Raw genomic sequence first — 20,048 nt, 5'->3', positions numbered from 1 at the left:
TGGTTCATCACGTGCTCTGCTATGGCTGACTTGGTCCATGTTAACCTACGGCATTATTAACCTCCAATTGGAAGCTGCTATGATTTTATTGATTGTTATTTTAATGTACATTTTATTTTTGTGCAATAAAGTATTTTAATATTGTTATGTACTGTATGTCTGTACCATTGCTGTAAACCACCCAAAGTACCTTCTGGGAGATAGGGTGATATATAAATAAAGTTTTATTATTATATTATTATTACTACTTCTCTGGTTGAGTTAGTCTGCAGTGCCTTTCAACAGGAGTTCTTTCTCCCACCCTGGACCTTCCAGAAATACATAAACCTCCCTTACCTAGTTTCCAATATACCTCAAAACCCCTGCAGATTTTTTTTATTGTGTCAGAAGCAACTTGAGAACATACCGCAAGTCGCTTCTGGTGTGAGAGAATTGGCCAACTACAGAGACGTTGTCCAGGGGTCACCCGGAGGTGTTAATTGGGAGGCTTCTCTCATGTCCCCACAAGCTAGAGATGACGGACGGAAGCAAACCCCATATCGTGGATTTGAACCGGCAACTTTCAGGTCAGTAACCCAACCTTCAGGTCAGCAGTTCAGCCGGCACAAGGGCTTAAGCCAGTGGTTCTCAGCCTATGGGTCCCCAGATGTGTTGGCCTTCAACTCCCAGAAATCTTAACAGCTGGTAAACTGGCTGAGAATCACTGGTTTAAGCAATTCAGCCGGCACAAAGGGTTTCCACCTCTGAGGATGCCTGCCATAGATTTGGGTGAAACATCAGGAGAGAATGCTTCTGGAGCATGGCCATATGGGCCAGAAAACTCACAGCAATCAAGTGATTCCGGGCATGAAAGCCTTCGACAACACATTCAATGCCATAACAACTAATGAACCAAACACATAATCAAATAAAACATAAAACAAACATCAATGTGAACTTATAATAACTAACCAAACAAATAAATACTTACTTATCAACAAATAGGCATCATCCACAGTTACATCATGATAAAATCTCAATAAAGTGCTTTAAAAGTGTAAAATGATGATGAAGATGTCATGTCAAAAATGACATACCATTTTTCGATGTTTCCAACAACTCATCACTGGACATGGTCAAGTAATTGGAAAAATTAATGTTGAAAGGCGGACCCACGCTATCTCTAATAAAATGAAAAGGTAATGAAGGCAATCAAAAGGTTTCCAAGTACTTCAGCAACGTCTCCAATGGTTTTTTTTTTTCTATCATCGAAGTGAAATAGTTTCTATATGTCAGCGAACATAAGTCAAGAACCAAGTTTGAGAGTTGCAGCTTAGTCTGAGGCAGGCATGGGCAAACTTGGGCACTCCAGGAGTTTTGGACTTCAACTCCCATAATTCCTAACAGCTAACGGCTGTTAGGAATTATGGGAGTTGAAGTCCAAAACACCCGGAGGGCCAAAGTTTGCCCAGGCCTGGTCTAAGGGGAAAATATAGGGAAAGGCAGTGAGGAAAAGTAAATACGCTCCATACACAAGGCTGGGAAGGACACTGAGGGGACCCGCAGCGGCCTCCTCCTTCTCGCCTCATTCACTCACTCACCCGCCTCCCGTTTAAAGGGCTCGAGGCGGCCGCTTAATCCCTTCGTGAGGCGCTCCGTTGCGAGAAGAACATTAATGCTCCCTTCAAGCCCACTAAGCGGGGGAACAGCGTCGAATAACGGCGAAAGAAAGGAGTCTCAAACCACAAACTCATACAGAAAGAGTGAAAGCAACTCACCCTATGCGCCTGGCTCGGGATTAACGGCTCCCCGCGGACTCTTCTTCTTTATATACAAGGAGGGGGAGCTCATCAAAATAAAGGGAGGGGGGAATTGCCAAGGCGCTCATAACTTTTTATAGGGCATCACCTTCCTCTTTCATGTAACACCCCCCTTCCCCGCTTATGACTTATCGTGTCCCACTTCTCCTTTCCCTCATGAGTAGGGGGCGCTCATTCTGAAAAAAAAAGAGAGGGGAGGATTGTGAAGGCGCGTATAACTCTTAATGAGATGTTATCTTGTTTTCTCTTTCATGACCCCCCCCCCCCCCCCTGTCTCCGACTTACCCCGTTCCACATTCCACCTGCAGAGCGAGGCGCGCGAGCTTGACTCCCAACCGCCGGATCGTACAATCCTCCTCAGTTCGCTCCGCCCCTCCCCTCCAGCGTTCTCTCTAGAACGTGTGGAAATTGGCCCCGCCCACTCGGTCCTATCTAGGCTAAGAAAGGAGGCGGGGCCAACATAAATAAAAGAGGTCGGAGGAGGGAGAGGCGGGACCGTTGAGATTTGTGGGCTGCTTTTGAAGGAGTGATTGGCGTTCTGGGCAGCCAATGGAAGAGCGGATTAGGGAAAGCCAGGGATTTAATTATGTTAAATCCAGGGTTAAAGAGCCAGCCAGCCATTGCTTCACTCTGGCCCTGTTTGGAAAACTGTTCTGTTTCCCTACATCTAAATCACTTCTCACAAGCTACTTTTACTCACTTTCCAATAAATAAATAAATAAAACATTCCTTATCATGAAATCCAAAATCCAAAACAGCCTTGGCCTTTGTGGTCTTTTTCTAAATATGTTTCTATGACAGGCATGGGCAAACTTGGGCCCTCCAGCTGTTTTGGACTGCAACTCCCACCATTCTAACAGCCTACCGGCTATTAGGAATGATGGGAGTTGAAGTCCAAAACACCTGGAGGGCACATGTTTGCCCATGCCTGGTCTACACAAAACACATAGCCAAGGGGGTGGTTTAGGGGTTCAAAATAAAACTGGTTTACAAACTGGTTAACCAAATTCTCATGCCTATGGGCTGGGCTGTGGCGCAGCTGGTTAGTAGCCAGCTGCAATAAATCACTACTAGTCATGAGATCGAAGCCTGGGTTGGGTTAAGCCCCCAACCATTAATAGCCTAGCTCACTGTTTACCAAAGCAGCCCGAAAGACAGTTGCATCTGTCAAGTAGGAAATTTAGGTACGCTTTATGCAGGAGGCTAATTTAACTAATTTACAACACCATAAAATTGCCAGCAGCGCATGTGGAAGGAATGAGGAAGTAATACAGTAGAGTCTCACTTATCCAACATTCAGTTATCCAACGTTCTGGATTATCCAACGCAGTCTGCCTCCTGCCCAGATCCACAGATGTTTCTGTAGGTATCAAGGACCAAACATTTTACGCATTTAATTTCCGATAATGTTGTTACTGTAAGTTCATTTTATGCCATTTTATCTTTATTTATAGTCAATTTGTTAGTAGTCCATGTTTTTGCAGTTGAATGTTTTCAATACATTGTGATGTTTTGGTGCTAAACTCATAAATACAGTAATTACTACATTACGTTACCATGTATTGAACTGCTTTTTCCGTGGATTTTTTGTAAAACATGATGTTTTGGTGCTTAATTTGTAAAATCCTAGTGTAATTTGACATTTAATAGGCTTTTCCTTAATCCCTCCTTATTATCCAACATTTTTGCTTATCCAACGTTCTGCCGTTTATGTTGGATAAGTGAGACTCTACTGTACCATCAAAAGGACTCGGTGTCACAAGTGGAAGGTGAAGCGGCAGCTCCCCCTGTGGCCAGAATCGAGCATACCTTCATGAAAGCCAGAAGCTGGAAAATGTTAAATTGCCTCTGTGTATGTCTATATGTCGTATGTCTAATGGCATTGAATGTTTGCCATGCATATGTACATTGTAATCCGCCCTGAGTTCCCTTCGGGGTGTCAAGGGTAGAATATGTGTGTATATATATATATATATATATACTGTAAATAAATAAAAAATAAAAATTAGAATCCCTCCAGAACTACAAGCACTGTCTCAACCAAATTTTGATAATTTATTCACCCTATCATTACATACTTTTCTACCAATTTACATTGCAATAGAAGCAATAACTGACATAGTGGAAGCAACCATAGTGGTGATGGAGATGTAATTTTCAAAAGGAATTTTCATTGATGCTTCCAATGATTGAAAATCCTATGTGTCTGTTTTTGCAGAGGGCCTTTGTTTGGAAAAATGCTGATGTGTGAAGAAAGAGCTGCCAAGGATGAATTCACCAGAGTTGGACAGATAGTGCCCCCTCTAATACTCCCTTAATTTCCCAGCTGCTTGAAGTACCTACCTATAGATACTTTCCAACTGAGTGTTCATGGCCAGAGAACAACATAGATGTGCCATTGTCAAGATCCCATGTGAGCCTCCCCGCTGGTTAGAATTATGGAGAGCCAATGAACATCTGTATAGTCAGCTTACAACAATGAGATAATTGATTGCTGTAGACCAATGAGAATGTGTCTTTAATTCTCTGTCAAAGTGATAAAAGCCTTGCAGCCCCATTTGGGGGGTATGACAGACCTTTTTATGCTCCATGCATTCTGTCCTTATTGCTTTGGCTCACAATAAACAGCTTCTGCAGTTGGAATTCAACTTGTGGTGTGTCTTCCATTACATTGCCCTCTTGAGCCCAGGGGACTCCTGCCAACATACAGAGGGCTGGAGGTGTGCCAGTAAACCATTACTCCAACAGTGGAAGCTGATAAAATGTGGTAGCCAGCAGACAAATCTTAAGGCGCAGAACTGGATGGGATGGGGATTTGACCTGGTTTGCAGATGAAAACTGAGGAAACTGGGGTGTCTCCGAGTTGTTTATTGTAGGTCAAAATAATAGGGAGAGAATGCATGGTGCATCAAAATGTCTGTCGCACTGCAAGTCGCTTCTGTTGTGACAGAATTGGCTCTCCTCAAGGACATTGTCCAGGGGATACCCAGATGTTTGATGTTTTTACCATTCTTGTGGGAGCTGGAGCTGACAGAGGGAGCTCATCCGCGCTCTCCCCAGATTCGAACTGGCAACCTTCAGGTCAGCAACCAACCTTCATGTCAGCAGTCTTGCTGGCACAAGGGTTTAAACCATTGCACTACCAGGGGCTCCTCCTGTGGATAAGAAGCGGAATCTAAGGTTTCAACCTAAATGGTTCAGCCAGATTTCCTTGGTTAGTCTACTCATTTAATGTACAAGGTGCACTCTATAAGTACAGTGTGGTGTTTGGAGGAGAAGTTGGGGGTAAAGGTGGTCATCGACAGCTTGGTACGTTGATTGCTAAAACCATTTGTGTGATGGAAAAATGCAATAGAAGCCTTCAATAGACACCAAAAAACAGTGCCGTCAGAACAACTTATGCTTGGCTGAAAATTTCTTCCTAATTCACAGTGGAAAATGTCCTGATGACAAAGGAAAAAATAAGAAAGCAGAAGAAAACAGAAAGAAACTTCTGCCATTTGTGGAAACTATTGTCCTTTGTGACCAACAAGAATGGACTTAAAGAGGGAGTGGAGCAAAAATTCAGGATCTGTTGCACAATGATGCTAATGTTGAGATCTTAACATCTACATGAAACCGCTGGGAGAGGTCATCCGGAGTTTTGGAGTGAGGTGCCATCTCTACGCGGATGACACCCAACTTTACTACTCTTTTCCACCTAAATCCAAGGAAGCCCCTCGGATTCTGGACCAGTGCCTGGCCGCTGTGTTGGCCTGGATGAGGGTGAACAAGCTGAGACTTAATCCTGACAAGACAGAGGTCCTCCAAGTCAGTCGTATGTCTGACCGGGGTATTGGGTGGCAACCTGTGCTTGACGGGGTCGCACTCCCCCTGAAGGCGTAGGTCCGCAGCTTGGGGGTCCTCCTGGATTCGGGGCTGACGCTTGAGGCTCAGGTGTCGGCCGTGGCCGGGAGGGCCTTTGCACAACTAAAACTTGTGCACCAGCTGCGACCATACCTCGAGAAGTCTGATCTGACTACGGTGGTCCATGCCTTAGTTACCTCTAGACTGGATTATTGCAATGCGCTCTACGTGGGGCTGCCTTTGAAGACGGCCCGGAAACTGCAATTAGTACAGCGCTCAGCAGCCAGGCTTCTAACAGGAGCAAACTACAGGGCGCGTTCTACGCCTCTGTTTAAGGAGCTCCATTGGCTGCCGTTTGTTTTCCGGGCCCAATTCAAGGTGCAGGTGCTGACCTACAAAGCCCTGAACGGTTTGGGACCCACCTACCTTAGAGACCGCATCTCCCCCTATGAACCTGCACGATCTCTTCGCTCTTCGGGGTTGCGGCTGGTGGGGACGAGAGAGAGGGCCTTCTCCGTTGTGGCCCCCTGCCTCTGGAACTCACTCCCTAGGGAGATTAGACAGGCCCCCACCCTCCTTGCCTTCCGGAAAGGCCTTAAAACCTGGCTTTTCTGGAGGGCCTTCGACGATTAATTTTTGGGGTTGATTTAATCAGAGAATGTTTTCCCATGATTATTGATACCTTGCTGAGGACTTCTGCCACAAAGCTACCTTCCCCATGTAGCCCTCTATTTCGGCCTAGAATTGTTTAGCTCCTTGTTTTTAACATGTGATGTATGTATTGATTGTATGACTGCTTTTCATGTTTGATTTTACAATGTGTAATTTGTCACTGTTTTTATTATTGCTGTGAGCCGCCCCGAGTCCCTTCGGGGAGATGGGGCGGGATATAAGAATAAATTTATTATTATTATTATTATTATTATTATTATTATTATTATTATTATTATTATTATCTTGTGCCAGATCAGAAGATCTGCCCTGAAAAGTCATCTCAGGGAAAAAGTTTCAAACCTTCCCAAATTTATTTTCTGGCTACAGAGTTGGATTTCATTATTACAGCTGAGCAACGGCTAGTGGCCATTGAAGTCCAAGAACATTTTCTGGACAAGATAGCATCCCTAAAAAATGTCTGTTGTAACCAATGAGTTTGCTGGAGTCAACAGAGAATCACCAACAACACTCCCTTTCCCCCATCTTCTGCTGTTATCTGAAACAGATGTACATGAAATAAAGTACCAATGATTGTAACAGAAAACCATGTTTTGGATCAGAAAATGTTTATCTTCCCACACATCTACCACCCTCAGATCTACACATGTGCAAAACTTGAAAGGAGAAGGAATGTAACAAGCATAAAACTCTATTGAATTCATGGGGTTGCCATAAGTCGACTGGTGACTTGAAGGTACAAATGAGAAGGCAAACGGCACACATATGTTGTTGTGGGGGCATTTAGGCATTTGAATGGTTCACAGACAGGAATCCCTCTTTGGCACCGAGTTGATGAAAGGGGGTGGGATGTTGGCGAGAGAAGGGAGGAACTGTGCAGCTTCCCTGCTGTGCAAGCATTGTGAAAACCCACAGTACAGGAACAATGTGCTCTCCTCCTTCGCCCCCAAGCTGCTTCTTTTCCCTTTTTTGTCCTTTGCAGCTAGGTCTGTAAAGCTAGGCTTTTGTTTCATGCCCTTAAAGCTTCTTCAGGAAGAAATTAAGTCAGATGTCATGCGAGTAATGGTTCGGAGAGGGCTAAAAACTCGATGATCTTTATTAATTTAGGCATGTCATATCAATAAATGCAGCTAGCAGTAGTAATAGTGAGTGGTGGATGCTAGTGAAGCCTTCTAAGAAACAGAGCCTTCCTTTCAAGCAATTTGAGGAATATTGTGGGGGTCACTGCTATGTCCATCCATTTTTATTGTAGTCATAAGCAAACAAAAGGAGAGGACTGGGAATCTATGAGAGAAATAACACAAGGAGGCAGGTAGAGTGGCTAAATCTGCCATAAAGTATTAATCCCCCGTCATGCTTGATTAAACGTAAGCCACTTGGCAGATTTGTTGTCATAGTTATGTATACACAAAGCCATTGCCTGTTTGCTCCCCAGTCTTTGACAAACCTTAGTCCCTTTATGTCATACCAAAGTACAGCATACATACATAATACATAATACAGATGTGGCAAATGTATAGCGATGGAAAGCAAAAGGAGGGTGCTGTGCCCAAAATAAAAATTCTTCCCCCCAAATGAATTTTCACTCCAGTCCCCACGTTTCTAGCATTGCAATGAATGAAACATTGAAAATTGTTCATACCCAGAACTTCTGTGTTTATTGTTTGCATTCTGTTGATAACTGTGCTTGTCATTTTTCTTTGCATGACCTTTCCTTGTGTGCATTTCTAAATGTTGAGCTTGTTTCCAGATTCATCTGAACAAATTTTGTAAGAATCAAAAAAAGCATGCTCAGGATATGCATTTTTTTCGCTATAAATTGCAATTTTCCAAGCCCTGTACTGAAGTGATTTCATACATTTTGATATATTTGACATGTACATAACATTCTACTCATAGCCAAATATGTGCTGCCACCTATAACTCATTTTTCAATTTTGCAGGATTTCGTATCTTTCAGAAACAAACTCCACAAATGTTCGACTGAAGTTTTAAGTTACTACAATGCTAAAAATTCTTACTAGGGGTTAAAGCTCTAGCTACATTCATATGTGAAGATATGTTTGTGTGTGTTTAGGAAATATTATTCAGGGTCATCAAGACTTTCATAAAGTTTTTAGTTTTATAATACATCCTCCAGATGCTCTTGGACTGCATCTTCCAGCATTCCTTACTATTGGCTATGGTGGTTAATCCTGCTGTGAATTGCAGCTCAACCATATCTGAAGGGCTGCAGGATTCTGAGCAGTATTTTCTAGTTTGCTTTCAAGGCAAAATGACTCTCCATTCTATTTTCATAATAAAAATTGTATATGTGAGTCATCTAACTTCAATATTGTTGCTCAGTGGGTTATTTTAAAAAACCAATACAAGGGCTATAAAGAAGAATCAATAGAATCTGACAGCAATCACAGGGTGAGCACATCAAACATGATGGTACTTCAAATGTTCACTTGATTCGGCACAGAATTCAACTATTGATAACTTGTCCCTTGACACAGAGCAAGACAGACTCCCACCACATGATTGTCTTGTCAACTGGTTCGAGAAAAGAAAATATTTTGTCAGCAAGGCATAAACTTGCTTTACATTGTGATCACTTTATATTTTTAGGCCATCACAAAACTGATGGAAGAAGGTAATTTCGTAATTACAGTGGAAAAAATATAATTTATTGTATACTGAACACAGTATGGAGGGAAAATACAATTAAAGTTATGATAATTGGCAATCAAATGTAAAATGTAGCCAATAACAACTGAAGTTAATTTTCTCAAAAAATAAACATTATCAATGCAGAGACTATATAGTTTATTACTAACACAATTAGATAAGCATGGCTGAGTCAACTAAAACTGACAGTGGGACACACTGTCTCCATTCAAATCTACAACAAATGCTGTTGTTTTGCTGAGGAGATACCTTCAGAAATTCTTCTATTATATAAATCAGCAACTTCAAACTCTCTTAATTAAATCATTTACCACCAGAGCTTGATCAAGTAGCTTTTTGGGGGGCTACATTTCTCTTGAGATGCTGAAATACGTGAGCCAAAAAAGAAACTTTCCTATACTCTGTCCATCAGAGCAGCCAAGTCAGTACCTGTGCTCAATCCCTGCTAAACTTTGGATGAATTGAATCCAGGTACGGTATATCTAAATATGTATAAGTGTATGTTTATGTGTGTGTGTGTGTGGATATTGATTTATCTATCTAAAATTATTTGACATTACAAGTCTATATAATTCTGGGAGCTGGGTTTAACTACATTCAGTGAGATTTACTCCTTGATGAGTGGGTTTAAGATTTCACACAAGCTCTATCACCAATCTGTCACCAATACTTGTTTCCACAGCAAGCCACATTTTGCAAAATCCAATTATCACAGGGACAGAAAGTGAGGTACAATCTTCTGAACAGGGACACAGACAGCAAAACAAACACCACAGGGGTGTTGACGCTTCCCTATGCTATTTAAAGTGCATCCACACACACACACAAATACATAAGGAAGCTTGAATAGCATATATATATATGTATGTATGTATGTATGTATGTATGTATGTGTGTGTGTGTGTGTGTATGTATGTGTGTGTGTGTGTGTGTGTGTGTGTGTGTGTGTATATATATCTGGTGTTACACTTTAAAAATGTACCTGTTCTGATTTACATGCAAATTCAACTTAAGAACAAACCTGCAGAACCTATCTTGGGCTACTGTGAGTTTTTCGGGCTGTATGGCCATGTTCCGAAAGCATTCTTTCCTAATGTTTCGCCCACATCACAACCTCTGAGGGTGCCTGCCCTAGATGTGGGTGAAACATCAGGAGAGAATGCTTCTAGAACATGGCCATACAGCCCGGAAAACTCACAGTAATTCTGGCCATGAAAGCCTTCGACCATACATAGAACCTATCTTTTTTGTAACTGCCTGTATAATCTAAGTAAATACCCTGAAAATATGAGAGTTCCTCTGATTTTGGAAGGCAAGCATATTCAGCCAAGTTAATACTTGAATGGAAAACCCCCAACAAATACCAGATGTAGTAGGCTATATTTCAGAGGAAAAAATGGCAAAAGCACCTCTGAATATTCATTGCCTAAGTAAACCCTACAAAATCAATGGGCTCACCATAAGTTAACAGGCAACTTGAATGCAGGTATATCATGGAAACAATAATCTAACCACAGATGTCCACAGTCATTGAGTATCAAGTTTCTATACATATTTTAATTTTTTTTAAAGTGAGAAATCAAAAGAAAACAGCTTTCCAATCATTTGAAAAGCTATTAAAGCATACCATATTTCATATAAAGATAAATAAGCAAGCACTGACACAAAATTGGCACACGAATTGGTAAAATTTAGATAGAATACGGAAGATGTGTAGACAACTTTATCACTATGTGTTAACTTTATATTGAAGGTAACATGTTTTATTATAGTTATATGCTCATGAAAGATATTGCCTCCTCCTGAGAACTTTCAAAATCATTAAGGGAAAGAGGATTCTACTAAATGACAAATGCTGCACAAATGTAAAAATCAGAGTGAAAGCAAAGCTTCAGTGAAAACTATTTAGTGGAGAAGTACACATCTAACAATGTAGTGCTGATTTAAGCAACTCTATAAACAGTTTGTCATAGCTGATACATGATTACTTGTTTTATTTAAAGCATTTATATACAGAACACAATCAAATAGATTCTGGGGATGTGAAAAAAAATGAGTAAATACCATAAAACTTTCAACTGTGCAAAGTAAAACTATATCCTTAACAAAAATATGAGGCAACAGCTAAAAACGTATAGCAAGTTAAGGCATACTAGCAGTAGCTCAAAGAGACAGACGGTTACAAGTAAATGTACTCTCTGCAAGTTAAATATTAATTGTGTTGTGCTTTCGCTGCATTTCCTGACATCTTAAATAAAAAAGAATGCACTAGTTTAAATATTGGCTACAAAATATAGAGGATAAGAAATGGCCTCATCCAAAGTCTGTTATTGAACAAATTTCAGAACAGTCCTATATGTATCTATTCAGATGAAAGTCCCATTGTTGTCAACAAGGTGTATGTATCTTCAAGTTGCCTGTCCAATTATGGTGACCCCATTAATTTCATAGGATTTTCTTCACTGAGGACTATTCAGAGGTGTTTTGTAAATTCATTCCTCTGAAATGTTACCTATAACACCTGGTATTTGTTTGCAGTCTCCCATTTAAGTACTAATCAATCTGGCTCTGCTTAGCTTTCAAGATCAGAAGGGATCTAGCTGATGCAAGTGAAAATTACTTGCAGTTTGTGTTTAGGACCATAGCCTAAGGGCAGAGTCCAAACAAATATTTAGCATACAGTGTAAGAACCATTGTTTCATCATATGCTACAACCAGAGCACTATGATTCCAGTTTATCTGCCATGAGTCTATCCTATGAAATCCTTATGTGATTTGCATTTCAGGGAGGTGTAGTATGGTGTGACGGTATGAGTATTGGACCAGATCAGCGGTCAAATTCCTGCTTGGCCATGAAATCCATTGACTGACAAGGCACACTCTTTCAGTATCAAAGGAGAGCAATGGCAAACCTCATTTGAACAAATAATAGCAGCATTAATTATATGATCCAAGATATAATGACAGACCCGGTTTGGACTCGGAATGCACCTTGAATATATATTTACATGTATATCTATGAATGCTTTTATGTAATTTAATTTAAATGGATTGAAATGTGATTGTAATTGTTTTAGATATGTGTTTTACATTTTGCCTCAGTGGTGAAGTGTGTTAAAGCACTGAGCTGCTGAACTTGCAGACCGAAAGGTCCCAGATTCAAATCCCAGGAGAGGAGTGAGCACTCGCTGTTAGCTCCAGCTTCTGCCAACCTAGCAGTTCGAAAACATGCCAATGTGAGTAGATCAATAGGTACTGCTCTGGCGGGAACGGCGCTCCATGCAGTCATGCCGGCCACATGACTTTGGAGGTGTCTACGGACAACTCTGGCTCTTCGGCTTAGCAATGGAGATGAGCACCAACCCCTAGAGTCAGACATGACTGGACTTAACATCAGGGGAAACTTTTACCTTTTACTTTACATTTGTAAGCCGCCCTGAGTCCCCTAATGGGTGAGAAGGGCAGGGTAGAAATGTAATAAATAAATCAATAAATGTGAGAATGTGACAGAAGCAAAATAGAAGTTAATTCATGTAGCAAGAATCAACAGACAGCACAGATGGCACAATAAGATAAAGCTGTATCATTTAATTTATGACACACTGCATCTTCTTATAATAGCCCATATCCTATTTCATGAGAATATGTGTTTGATTGGTTAAAAGTGGCCCAAACCACATGAGCACCATGTCACACAAGTTACTGACCCCAGCACATATGAATGCTGCCAGAACAACATTTCAACTAAGCTCAGATGTAAGCTGTCAATGCTGCAAGCATGCTTGAAAAAGGTTTCCTCTGACACTATCTTCTTCCTGCAAAGATGCAATATGACACATGCTTGTGAAGAAAAACTGAACACTAACCATCACTTTGAATATAGTCTGTTACCATTTACTTAGCCTGAAGCAACTTATGAGTGTAGCTCTGTTAATCTCCATCATGCTAAAGATGATGTTATGAGAGTTGTACTCCAAAACATCTTGAGGGTGCCAGATGCATAAGCATAGTTTACATCAGGGGTCCCCAAACTAAGGCCTGGGGGCCAGATGCGGCCCATCGAAGCTATTTATCCGGCCCCCATGGCACAAGGGCAGAAGGGGGTTGGGCTAAATGACCCAAGGGGTCTCTTCTTCTCTTACAACCATTATTATTATTATTATTATTATTATTATTATTATTATTATTATTATTATTATTATACATTGAGGCTGGGTGGCCATCTGTCAGGGATGCTTTGCTTGTGCTTTTGGTGCACAAAGACAGAAGGAGTTGGATTAAATGGCCCAAGGGGTCTCTTCCAACCCTCTTTATTATTATTATTATTATTATTATCATTATCATTGAGGCTGGGTGGCCATCTGTCAGGGGTGCTTTGCTTGTGCTTTTGGTGCACAAGGGCAGAAGGGGATTGGACTCAATGGCCCAAAGGGTCTCTTCCAACCCTCTTGATTATTGTTGTTGTTGTTGTTGTTGTTGTTGTTATTAATTATTATTGCTAGGTGGCCAACTATAGTCCGGCCCTCCAATGGTCCGAAGGATCGTGAACCGGCCTCCTGTTTAAAAAGTTTGGGGACCCCTGGTTTACATATTCCAAGGTATTAGTGAAAATCCATTTGACAAAATAAATACTTGACTACTAAAACTAGTAGTCAAAATCCATTCAGATTATTATGATGTTTACAGGAGCTTTGGGTGGCTGATATGGAAGAAAAAATAGAACACAAAACTAAGACCAGCATCCAATTTTGAGTCACACAATTGCCATTTTTGTCTATTTAAGGGCTTCATAGATTGACAGTGTGTCACAATGAGAACATAAATGAGTTGGAAGTGTCATGGCATGTTATGTCATTAGTCATATAAAACTCATAGAATGGTGCCATTCAAGTGTAAAAATTGAAATTACTTTTTAACAACACTTTCATGGACATATGGAAAAACTAATTGAAGCTGTCCCAGAAATGTTGATAATAGTCAGTGTGAAACACTATTAAATCAGAGCATAATGGCTGCCAACTTTTCTCAACAAGAATAATTAAAATTTCTTGCATTCCAAGCAAGTTCTTTAAACAAGGCTTTGAATGCAAACCCTTTGTTTGGCCGTGCAGGATCTCATTGAATTCAGTAGCAACCCCCCGCCCCCACTGAGTTGGACAGGGATCATACTTTGGATCTCTTTTGCATGTTTGGTAAATTCCTCTGCTTAATGGTCCTTTGAGAGACAGCATTTCATCCATGCTTTGCTATGTGATTAATGCAGTTACAGTCATCCTTAACATAACTAAGGGAGACAATTTGAGAAGCATAGTTTTTAATTTGTCGGGGTCTATGAAAAATCAGCATTCAATGGCAGTACGAATGATTAGAGTATGCCTTGAAAACAGCATCAGGGCTTTCTGTGTTATTGTGTGATTGATTATAGTGATTTTCCTTCAGTTATTATTCAAGTTATCATTAAGCTGTATTGATGCCTATCTCCAGCACCATGGACAGCAGTATGTTCTCCTTTGAGGAAGCACAGAACAAAGAATCAAAATATTGGTGTTACTTTATTTGTCTTCTTCTAAGTTAGAGTAGGGAGTAGCTTATCTACTTGCTTGTTTGTTGAGGTTGCATTTTTCTCAGTGTTCATTCATGTTAACACCATGGAGGCTGGGTAAACTGAGGGCTTTTGAAATGAGACGTTTGGCCACAAGTTGGCAACCCTGTGCTAAACAATTTGTCTTGTCTGAATGGCCTATACAATAGGACAACCAAAATGACCAGGTATTCTGAATATGAGGGGCCAGTGATCCACCCCAGAAGCTAACACTGCTTATTCTCCATCTCCCATTTACAAGAAACATTCATTAAAAACCACTTCAAGGCACAGGTAAGAAAAGTTACTCTCATGATTTTCAAATCCAAGAATCCCCAGACAGCTTAATAATTCTGGCATGAGGATTCTGGATGTTGTAATCCAATGTGTAGATCTCCATTATTATTGCATGGGTTTCTCAAAGGTGCTACAGAATGGTTAACATGACGTTGGTATAGTCAATATTTAGTAAGCCACCCCGAGTCCCCCTGGGGAGAGGGGACGGGGTATAAATAAAACTTTATTTTTAGATTTATTATTAAAGCCAAGAAAGAACCTGACTGTTTAGGAGTTTTCTCTACATCATAAAGTAATATATTTATGATGGCCTTTGTACTTATTCTATCTAATCACAATCTTAGCTGGTCTAAGATGGTACCCACAAAACTGTAGCCCAGACTGGTCAACTGTGAAACAAGACTTGCTTGGGATAATAATAATAATAATAATAATAATAATAATAATAATAATAATAATAACAACTTTATTTTTATACCCCGCCTCTATCTCCCCAAAGGGGACTCAGGGCGGCTTACATGGGGCCAAGCCTGAATAAAAACAGTAGCAGTATAAAACACAGCAATAGACAAAAACATGCACAATTAAAAAATTTAAACATTAGCCAATAAAAAACAAGAACTAATAAAAACATGGATTAAAACGGAGAGATTGTAAAAATAGACTGGGTAAGGTGCACCATATAAATATTGTAAACACGAGGTGACTGATAAAGTGCTGCAAATTCTTGGAAGTGCAAATTGGGATGGGAATAGACCCTGTGTCTATATCGAGTTGACAAAGGTAAAAAGTGCAATAACCCCAAAGGTTTGTATAAGTACAAAAAGTATTGGAGGGAGACAACACTCACCTGCCCACCTAACTACAAATATCAGTGGCTACAAAATGCTAAGTATATATTGGGAAGAGGAGACAAAATAGGGGCAGAATAGGTGGTAGAACTGGATATGGCTGGCTGGAATCTTGTTCATTTTGTCTTGCAATATTTTGCTTTAAATTTCAGTTGTAAATCTTTAATAATATTCAGCCATGTTTACTTTGGGGTGGATAATTGGTAGCTCTCTAAATGGTGTCTCATCATTCCTAACCAACATAGTCCATAATGAGGACTGACTGATATATCCAGTTACACAATTGCAATGAACAATGTGATGCACATTGGTACATGTTCACCATTGACCCTTTCTGTGTACTTTGCATTGGAGCCTAAGGCCCTTTATGGGATGGGCAGAAGTTCTGTAAGGATTATGTAGACTGGAATTCATATATGTTCCTCATGGGGAATTCATATATGTTTCTCTACATAAAGCCACTGCGTAATACTAAACTGAAAAATGCCACATGTGAAAAACATAATCCTGCCTATATTACTAAAAGAATACTGGTCTGAACATTATTAATACACAGTTAGGAAAGTCTCTTGAAGTTTGTGTGATCCTGATCCCCTTCAATTCATTTTTAAATTTGTCTGTTAAGGATAGCCATGTATTTGTTCTGAATGCCTGCATAATGAAACTACATGCTAGTTTTGACAAAAGAATGGGCATTATTTTTTAATATAATTTTAATTGAAATTTATTACAGTCAAATATCTAAAGGGAAGGTGGGGTAGGTGTAGGTGGGTAAAGATCAAAAGGAGAATACAGGGAAGTTGGGGTGGGAGTCTGCTAAACTTAGGTGACAGGGAAAGTGAGATTCCTACTTATGGGTATAGGGAAGGAAAGTTATGGAAACTACATGCTAGTTTTGAGAAAAGAATGGGCATTATTTTAAACGCCTTTCTAGATTAAGCTGACCACCACAATTCTTATTACCACTGTACTATGATTCATTGTTTCCTAGCTCAGCCCTTGGGAGAACATGTCCCATAGTGTGACATGAAGGTCAGATTTTATGGCTCATATCATTATTTACTGCAGAGATTTAGCAGCCAGAGCTCATTATATGGCATGTAGCTGTCATGAACTCTGAAAAGGCAATAGTGGAATGATATTTAAAAAAAGGTGCTTATCATTGCAGCCTGGGGAACCCTGGGAGGGCTCTGAAACTCTGGAATGAAAGTGAACAAATGAACCTGAAGTTTTACATAAAATTCTGCATTATAGAGAATCCGTCCTCTCATTGTGGATTGAAACAGAAGCAATTGTGTGTGATATAAATGTTTTCCACTCTGTGACAAAAATAATATTTGATCAATCTGTGTCGTTACCACATAAAAAACCCTCAAAATACCACATTGCTAAATGCATAAGTCTTTTAAGGGGAGTCTATTGCTAATATTGCATTTTACAATAATCTATATAAATTTGTGGATTTGGTTGCTTGCCATTTTTGGTTTTAATAGTAATTTTATATAGATTGTTTCCTATACTGAGTAATTTTGAGAGGGTGGGTTATAGGATGCACTATATTATTAATATTCAGAGTTATAGTTATGGAGAACGAGTGAAATGAGGGCATTATCTCCTATAAGATTTGTGTGTTTGCGTACACACACACCATTGTTTTTTCCTTCATTCCCCAAATTAATAGCACCGTAGTAACTTAAAATATCAGTTGGGCATTTAGAACTATCATTTTGACATCTGAAGAATACAAGTGCAGGAGCAATGAATATGAGATCTAGATATGAAATATTTTCAATGCCTCGTTCTTTTCAATGCTAGAAATTTTGAGACTGATAGCAAATTTCAAGGGGGGGGGGGGAAGGGAGTCAGAAGTCTTACTTAGGGGGCAATGTACTCATTTCTTTTCTCCAGTAGCTAAACTTCTAGTGGGGGTGATTTTGATGTTCCAAGCATCACTGAAAAGAGAATCTATCCAGGATCACAAACTTCTGTCTGCTTGCAGAGAATTGACTTTGATTAGGAAGATGTTTCAGAGATACTCTATCTTAAGAACTCTTGTAATTTAAAACATTTCTTTCAGAATTAGTTTTAGAATCACCTCATTTATTTCCAGGCTGCACATTGTTGCTAATTATGTATCTGCTAGCTACCACCTGTGCACAAGAAAACTTGTTCTGAAATAAAGGAGAATTTAATCATCTCTTTGTGAGAAGGAATGAAAATGGGGAAATGCAATTCAGCGGGGCTGGCTGTGGCCTATGCTGCATCTACACTGTAAAATTAATGCAATTCAATACCACTAACTTCTAGGGCTCAACATTAAGGATTCATAGGAATTATCATTTTTAAAAAGCCTTTAGCTATCTCTGCCAAAGAGTGCTGGCCTTGTCAAACTATAAATGCCAGGATTCCATAGCATTGAGCCATGATAGTTCATGTGGTGTGAAACTGCATTAATTTTATAGTGCAGTGTACTCCTACAGTGCATTTGTGCCAGGAGTTTGTCACAATTTCACACAATTTAAAATACTGGCAAGAGGGACACATATGATGCATGCTACCACTCACACAATGTGTACCTACATACAATTGTTGTTGTGAGCCTTCAATTCATTTCCAATGAAGACAACTCTGAGGGGGGTTTCTTGTCAATATTAGTTTGGGGGAAGGGGTCTGGGAGTGTAACTTCCCCAAGGTCACACCCAGTAGGCTTTCATGGCTGAGTAAGGATCTACAGAGACACAATCCAATGCTAAAACCACTAAACTATGCTGGCTGTCTCTAGACACAAATACCAGCATGTAATTTCCAACTGTCTCTGTACATTTAGATAGTTTGTACTTGAAGACTGAATGGCTCCCAGCTGCAGAAGGGAAAATGCAAAAAATCTATAATTTTATTGTCAAACAGAATACTGAAGAGGTTAGTAATCTGTGCAAATTCCCGTGTTGTGCTCATCATTTCCTGGAGAGCATTAGTGCAGGATGAGTTGCAAAGATTAAAAGTGCTACTTCCTCTGAGAAGGCTATGGGAGTCAGTATTGGGTAAAAGAACTTTCTATACGACTCTGTCTTTTGCTGATCCAAACACACATTCAGTGTTGGTTTACAGATCTCCAGGTATCTTAATTTTGTGGTTGATATACTCCACTCTATATAGAACCAATCTTGTCTGATTTTGGAAGCAAAGGCCATTAATATTTCAATGGGACAGCCCCCTTTCTGATCTCTCACTGATGTAGAACTGTATTAGATTCAGAGGAAAGAGGCATGAACTTCGGAGAAAAAAAACGCCAACAATGTTGATATACAGATGATGCCATGGTTCTAGCAGAAAGTAGCAAAGGCTTGGGAAGGAAGGCAAGGAAGAAAGTGCAAACATACAATTGCAGTTGAATATTAAGAAAACAAAAATAATGTCTACAGATGATTTAAAGCTTGATGAAAACTTTGAAATCATTCAAGACTTTCCATACTTGATTCAGTGATTTTCTGTCTGTCTTTTTAAATCAGATTGTAGTCTGCAGGCAAGAAATCAGAGACTTGCATAGGTTTTCTGATGCTACTGAACTGCAATAACAAATATTCCTTACCATTGACTATACTGGCTAGAGATACTGAAAATTGCAATCCAGCCATATCTGGAAAGGTTAATTATCCCCCCACCACAAGCTATAGTTAAGGAAGAAGACTTGGCTCTTTAGTTATGTATAGTTATTCACAAATTGAAAACATACAGAAAAAGATGAATAGAAAATATCACTATTAAGGTCAATTTCTTTTTAAAGTATTCCTAAAACAAAACCTACATCTCAAATCATATTTGTGTCATTTAAATTTTAAAATAAACCATGTAGATATAGCAATTAGGGGTCTAACAAACTGGACATCCATAACACTGCCCAACATAATTTTATTATTCGTTTTAAAAATACCTGCAGAAGATCTGATCTGGATTAGGATTGTTGGGTGAGGTAGCCTTCCACTTTTAACCCTGGTGTCATTACCATACCCTCCACTTGTTCCTGTCCTATTTAGTAGGGACAGTCCCCATAAATCTTCTGTTTCCCCATAACTTTCAGCTGCTTTTAAAATGTCCCATCCTCTCCCCTTCCCCCTCCTCTTCTGAATGTACTTGTTGCTACAGACGGAGTTCAAAAAAAGGAAAACAAGTTTGCACTCAGTAGGAGGGAGTAAGATTTTGCCATTCCAAGTAGAACTCATGTTTTCTTTACATTCATACCTTTTGCTGTCTTGACTGCATTCTAGTATTGCATGGCCACATGGGTCCCAGTTTTCATATGTGAAAGGGTGTGTGCTTCATCTGTTTGAC

At 39.8% G+C, this 20,048-nt stretch overlaps 1 protein-coding gene across 6 annotated transcripts in view; it reads right to left on the bottom strand.

The window, feature by feature from the left end:
* The window catches only part of wasf3 (WASP family member 3), a 63,386-nt gene that overhangs the window by 41,310 nt on the left and 2,028 nt on the right, over positions 1 to 20,048 (bottom strand). For 2 of the 6 annotated variants that reach the window (XM_008117876.3, XM_008117879.3), the window contains exons 1-2: positions 2,085 to 2,215; positions 1,758 to 1,975 (exon numbers count right to left, since the gene is read on the bottom strand). The exons of 2 other annotated variants lie outside the window; for them this stretch is intronic. The gene's annotated coding sequence lies outside the window, so the exon portion shown is untranslated. Of the gene's footprint in view, positions 1 to 1,580; positions 1,676 to 1,757; positions 1,976 to 2,084; positions 2,216 to 20,048 lie in introns of those variants that run through there. 2 more of the 6 variants (XM_008117877.3, XM_008117878.3) reach the window with 2 other exon arrangements.

Source organism: Anolis carolinensis, chromosome 3, assembly GCF_035594765.1.
Source record: "Anolis carolinensis isolate JA03-04 chromosome 3, rAnoCar3.1.pri, whole genome shotgun sequence".
NCBI lineage: Eukaryota > Metazoa > Chordata > Lepidosauria > Squamata > Dactyloidae > Anolis > Anolis carolinensis.
The sequence above is the reverse complement of the archived record's forward strand: the minus strand, read 5'-3'. Positions and strand labels throughout refer to the sequence as shown.